At 38.8% G+C, this 6,000-nt stretch overlaps 1 protein-coding gene across 1 annotated transcript in view; it reads right to left on the reverse strand.

Moving 5' to 3' along the window:
• The window catches only part of LOC145998425 (NFX1-type zinc finger-containing protein 1-like), a 44,059-nt gene extending 38,356 nt beyond the window's left edge, over positions 1-5,703 (reverse strand). Inside the window, exon 1 of the mRNA XM_083134834.1 lies at positions 5,587-5,703. The gene's annotated coding sequence lies outside the window, so the exon portion shown is untranslated. The remainder of the gene's footprint in view (positions 1-5,586) is intronic.
• Positions 5,704-6,000: the final 297 nt, after the last annotated feature.

The following is a 6,000-nucleotide window of genomic DNA, read 5'->3' on the forward strand; positions in this document are numbered from 1 at the left end:
CAAAGAGCTCTCAATGCTGTATGCTATCTAGTGTCGTCTGTCAAACTATTGGGCCTAGAGTTCAAAATATCTTGCTGCTGTACTCTTAAGCTATACACACTCAAATGATACACAAAAAAGTCTTATAACGCCATACTTACAGGAAATGATGTCACAGTACACAACATGTTTCTTTCTCGTATTCGTGGTTAGTGTCCAAGAATTTCTAAATAGAAATAGTTCCAATTAAAGCCTTTCATGACCAATTGTCGACCAATCACAGCACATGCTATTGAAATCGATTATTGAAAAGAAGCATCGAGGTAGAGAATGCACATGTTGTGACTTGTGAAAAAGGATATTTTCTACAGCAGTGAGTGATGTGATGATAAAATATATTCGATAACCAACTGTAAATGTAATATTTCTTGTTAATCTTAAATTGTACTTTAGATAAACAATATTTATTTATTTGCTTTATTTTACTTCGCTTTTTGTGCCACTTGTGGCTAATTTGCGAAGATGGGGATGAGTGATGATATGATGAATGGACACACACAAACATCCATGCCCAGGCCAGGATTCAAACCCGAGACCCCTGGCATCGTAGCGTGATGTGCTAACCACTCCACCACGGGTGGTCTCTCAGATTACATTTAGACTATATACAGAGAAAATATCGCAACGTCACATTTCTTTTAAGTTTCTTGCATACCATGCATTTTCCTTTGGAAAGAAAATCATTATGTTTGTTATGACTAATTGCTAGTCTACTTCTTTCTTTTCATGTCGTACACACTGCCACCTTTTGGTAAAATGTGAACTTTTCACATTTTTATTTGATCATATACGGGTGCAGTTTCAGACCTTTCAAGATTTCCAATAAGAATGCTGTTCAAAAACTTTCAACTGTCCATTTTGTTGAGTCATGAATGCTATTGTTCAATGACAATTTGATCATATACAGACAGCTTTAGTGTCCAGCTTCCGTAGTTTGTTTGCAAGTTGAATGGAATGAGACAGGGTTCTGTAACAGTTGAGAGTAAATGCTTCAAGACAGATAAAAGCCATAAGAGCAGATTATACAGACTCTAGCTTTGATTGTTGTATGATTAGAGTGTTAAACACTTACTTAGTTGAGTTTGGGGATAGGTGGGATGGTGCTGTATGGTTCAACATGGAGATAATAAAACATGTAAGAGGATGTTTATGCAAATTATACCAACTGGGAGGATGCTTTATGCATTTTTTTAAACTTGGTTGATAAGCAAACACTCTCCACCCCCACCCTCCTCCACTTCGAGCACTGCTTAGCACCATCGCATGCTAAGGTAAGCAGATGATGAAACAAATTTTCACTAACTCTTAAACCCTAAAATGGACAGCCAAAGAAACACATCATTGGATGGCTTGGCTTTCTCAAACTCCAAGTGAAGTATTAAGTTCAAAGAAACCAGTGGCGAAGCGTAGAGTTCCTAGCAGGGTAGACACAGAAGTGCGATAATTTCCATTAGTTGCTTAAATCTGTATGAAGAAAGGGAGGGGGGCTATGTCATGGAGAGTGGTTCAATGTCTCTCCAGACCACTTCTTTACTTGCCAGTGGCGTGACGTTTTCAAAAGTTTTGTTACCGGCCATCAGTACGATAATTATGTCTTAAACGTTCTCCTGCCCACCAGATGTCATAGATCTAGATTTTTATTCATTTCGGGTTTTTTATTTGTTTGTATTTTTTCAACCCTTGATTTATGCACACACCTCCAGAAAGAACTACCAATCATGAGACATCGCGAAAATCCTATGAATAGTGCTCAAGCCCTGTTGTCAATTCTTCATCACTTTTTTTCTAAATTCATTTATTTATTTTGCAATTGAGGTGAAAAGGGCTAGAAGAACCCCATAATTTTCGGGTCAGTCTGACGTTTTTGCCATGAGCAGACCACAGAATTCCGCACTTTCAGCAACTGTCAGTTTGGTACGTTCTACTGCTGCCAACTTAGTTTTTTTTTTAGGAAGACTTCCTCGCACCGAGGAAAACACCATTGTTATCTGTTGTCTAACTAAAGGAATGGTTGTAGTTAATTCCACTCTTGGCTTTCTAGATAAAATAATTTCTGACGCCTGTATGTGCAAGTAAACATAATTTAAATTTTGAATATTTTCGTCTCATTTGTTTTGCTCTATGCTAATCGTGACGATGAGAAGGTATGGAGAATGAATTAAAGATGATCAGGAAACATTGACATGACCACAATTAGGTCACCTGGCTTCGTAACGTGTTAGGATGACCACTACGGGGCTTTCAAGAAAAAACATAAGCAAAGGTGACCTCTCATTCAGTGTGTGTACTTCACATCCTAGTTTGTTCTACCCCTTGTGTTAGTAGACACCTTTACGTGATAATAGAACATAGGATCCTTGTTTGGGACCCGGCAACACGACAGGTTACTATGTAACATATAAACAAGTTATAATAAATAGTTGCTTGAGAGAATAGAATCCCAATTTTTAGGCGCAATTTAGCTCTTTTCTGCCAATCCAATGTGACAACACTGGCCTGTTCTGCCAGACCTGAAATAGACATGGCCCGCGCAATAATCCCATAACACTCTTTGTCTTAAACCCAAAAAAGTCTTCCATTGCATTGTACTCTCATTGACTGACCTCTTCTCTTGTTATCCCTTCAGGGTAAGTGAAACTGCCTACCTCTTCGCATGTGTCGACTCCATAAAAAAATGTCTGCTTGCAATATTTATTCGACGACAGTGTTAACGCATTAAATAACGTTTCAACAACTTTGAATTTTTTTAAAAATATTTTGCTGTCATTTGCCACTGTTACTTGCAAAGGAAAATATAGTTGAAAACATTTTAGAAATGATTGTTATGTTATAAGAAGGAAACATGAAAGACCAAAAGTGGGTCCTACCTTACCAATGATTACATCTTCACTCAATTAAGAACTCGATTGTTCTTGTTGTTCTGGCATTTCAGTCCAGCACTTCTTGCATAAATGTCCTAATAAATCGCTGCACACGACACGAATCACAAACAAAGCTCTACCATCACGAACCTCGCGTTCCGAGTCAAGCTCCCTTCTAGCGTCCGAGCAGAAGGCAAGTTTTCATAGAGGGGGAACAAGCGAGGGAAATCCCCCCCCCCATTCACGATAAAAATAAATTATTCTATTCCCAGTGAAAGTAAAACTACTTTGTAAATATAAGGTGTAACTAGCATTTTTATTTACATAATTTGGTATGAACACTTACTTTACAATTATAAGTTCTTTAGACTTTCTGTTTACACTACGGTGTTGGGTGAATCAACAAGACCATGAGCACTCTGACCAGAAAACGAAGTCAGAACTACAGTACTCCGTAATTTTCAATTTCACTTACACTTGTCGATGAAAGGAAGGAAAACCTAAGTTTCGTACAAAATATGGAAAATGTACAATGAAATAGAATATCTGCATGAACACAGGCTAATGTTTATAAAAAAATGCTGGTACACCACAAATTTCCAACCCTGGCGGAAATGCAGCGTTGCTGACATTCTGTTCGTCCTAGTGGGTAACACCGTGAGGCCAGCCTCACGAGCACATAATAAGCATACGTACAGTACTCGTAAGATTAGACTTCCCGCATATACAACCGTACGACAGAATGTGAAGAGAAGAGGCCCCAGCAAATGTGCCTCACTCCGTGGAAAGTTCGTATACTGGACAGGGGTAGAATTTCTTTGTAATTATCATAAATGAAAATTCCAAACTTTTGCACTGAAAGAAACTAAAATCTTCATTTGACTGAAACATAAATTTTACAACAAAACGACTGCACATTGCACTCCTAGTATTACACCTGAAACCCAGTGACGTGCGGTGACATTGACACTTGGGGTAGCAAGTGCATGCCCAAAGGGGATGGGTGTGGGTCATACCCCCCCCCCCTTTTTAGGGCCCAGTATTCTTAAAAAAAGAACATCAAAAGACAGAAAAAGACTGCAAAATGAGGAATGACTACTAAAAAAAAGTACATGTATCCCACCCCCTCTCGAAAATGAAAAACGATTTAATTTGCCTACTAAGCCAGAGATCCCAGGTTCGAATCTCAGCTTGGCCAGGGGTGTTCTTTGTGTTTGTCCCTTCATCAATTTTATCGTATTATCTTCGCCATTAGCCAAAAGTGGCGGAAAAGTGAAGTAAAATAAACCAAATCAAACAATCAATCATTTGATTTTTGTTACTTAGCGTCGCCTTTTTGTCACATTTGGTCAATTGCGAAGATGATACGATAAAATTAATGCAGGGACAAACACAAAGAACACCCATATCCAGGTCTAGGTTCGAACCAGAAACACCTGGTGTCATAGCACGCTGTGCATCTATGAAGGTATGATGTGGATTCTTTCCTATCAATGGCCATCTGCAAGTAAGTTAAACCAGCATTTCGGAAGGGACCAATATGTAAAGTTGACCAGGCTCCTCTGGCTGAGACAGTATGCTCCTACTTATTCACAGACATAGTTCTATGATATGTTACTGAGAACCAGATTTCTGTTTCGTAGATCAATTTTTTTTATTAAGCGACTTTCTGAATTGTTGAATAAATTGAATTTCTGGGATTGTATAAAATTTCAGGACCACATAGGAAGAACATCGCAGAACTACACACCTCGGGGGTCACCCTGCATTGCAGGGGCAGCCGCTACCCCACTGGCCACACCTTTATATGGAAGAGCCCTTGGTTCGAAGTGCGGGAGGGGGAATACCATTCACCCAGTCACGGAAATTTACCTGAAGAATCCCCCTACATGCTTCACTGTCTTCATGTTGGACCATTAGAAGCTCCCCCAGATTGAATTTTACACTTTGAGCACTGGAAGAGCAAGTAATGTTTTTTTTTAAAAAAAAAAATATTTATTTATTTATTTATTAAAGCGTGCTCTCATGGAGTCCACGAAATTTAGCACCCTGATCAGGGCATAGTTTAAGTCTGGGCTGGACACGAACTTCATGATTGTCAAAATATTGGTCATCACCATTTGTAAACACACTGTATGTAGCTACCTGTTGTACCTCGTGGCGTCGATTGGGTTCTAAACGGGGGGGGGAAAGGACATTTTACTTTCCCTTCGTCGATAAAGTTTAGCATAGCATAAGCAAGGGCAAAAAGTGGAGGGGGGCAACTGCCAAACCTCGCCCCACCCTAATCGCCGCCACTGGTTGTACCCTACAAGTATATGAAGTACGATGTGACCAGTTCTATGAAATTTGCTGTGCTGAACATATTTACATTGTTCTCAATAATATATTTCCTGCCCCTCACGACCCCTTCCACCTCGCGGACGACTTTTCTAGTTCGACCTCGTGTTGAATTTTCTTTATTTTTTATGTCCATAATTCTGTTTCTCAGAAAATATATTTTCCACTAAATATCATTCTATAACAGGTAGTGAAACAACTGCGACATTCGTTGCGATCTCTTTTATACTCGACCTGGAATTACGCGTTAGAAAGGCAAGACAATGACACGTAATTTACGAGTTACAAAGGCAAGACAATGACTCACACATACGAAGACACAACATAACTTGTGTCTTATACCCACCTGGTTTTCTGCAAAAATGATGTTATGTACTCACAACAATCAGTAAATACAGCTTTTTTACACCAAAAAAGACGCCGAAGAAAAGTGCGCGCACATAGCAGCAACGTTCCCCTTGGAAATCCGAACAGTTGTCTGAAATGACGTCAATTATGAGCAATCACACATGGCGAAAAACAATAGTCTTGGGTCTTGGCCGGACCCACATGGTAAAAGCGTGTTTGTTTAAATGAAGATATAGGCAATGGTTTTAATTGTGTTATTTGTTGCAAACATTATTTCAATCAAGGAACTGCATTCTTAATCATTAGATCATTTATGGATACATGTAACCTTGTCTAAGGCTTACCGTACATGCATCTATAAAATTATTATTTTAAAAGTATTCAATTATAAATTATTATATATATATTAGAT

Source organism: Lepisma saccharinum, chromosome 1, assembly GCF_977018435.1.
Source record: "Lepisma saccharinum chromosome 1, izLepSacc3.1, whole genome shotgun sequence".
NCBI classification, from domain to species: Eukaryota; Metazoa; Arthropoda; class Insecta; order Zygentoma; family Lepismatidae; genus Lepisma; species Lepisma saccharinum.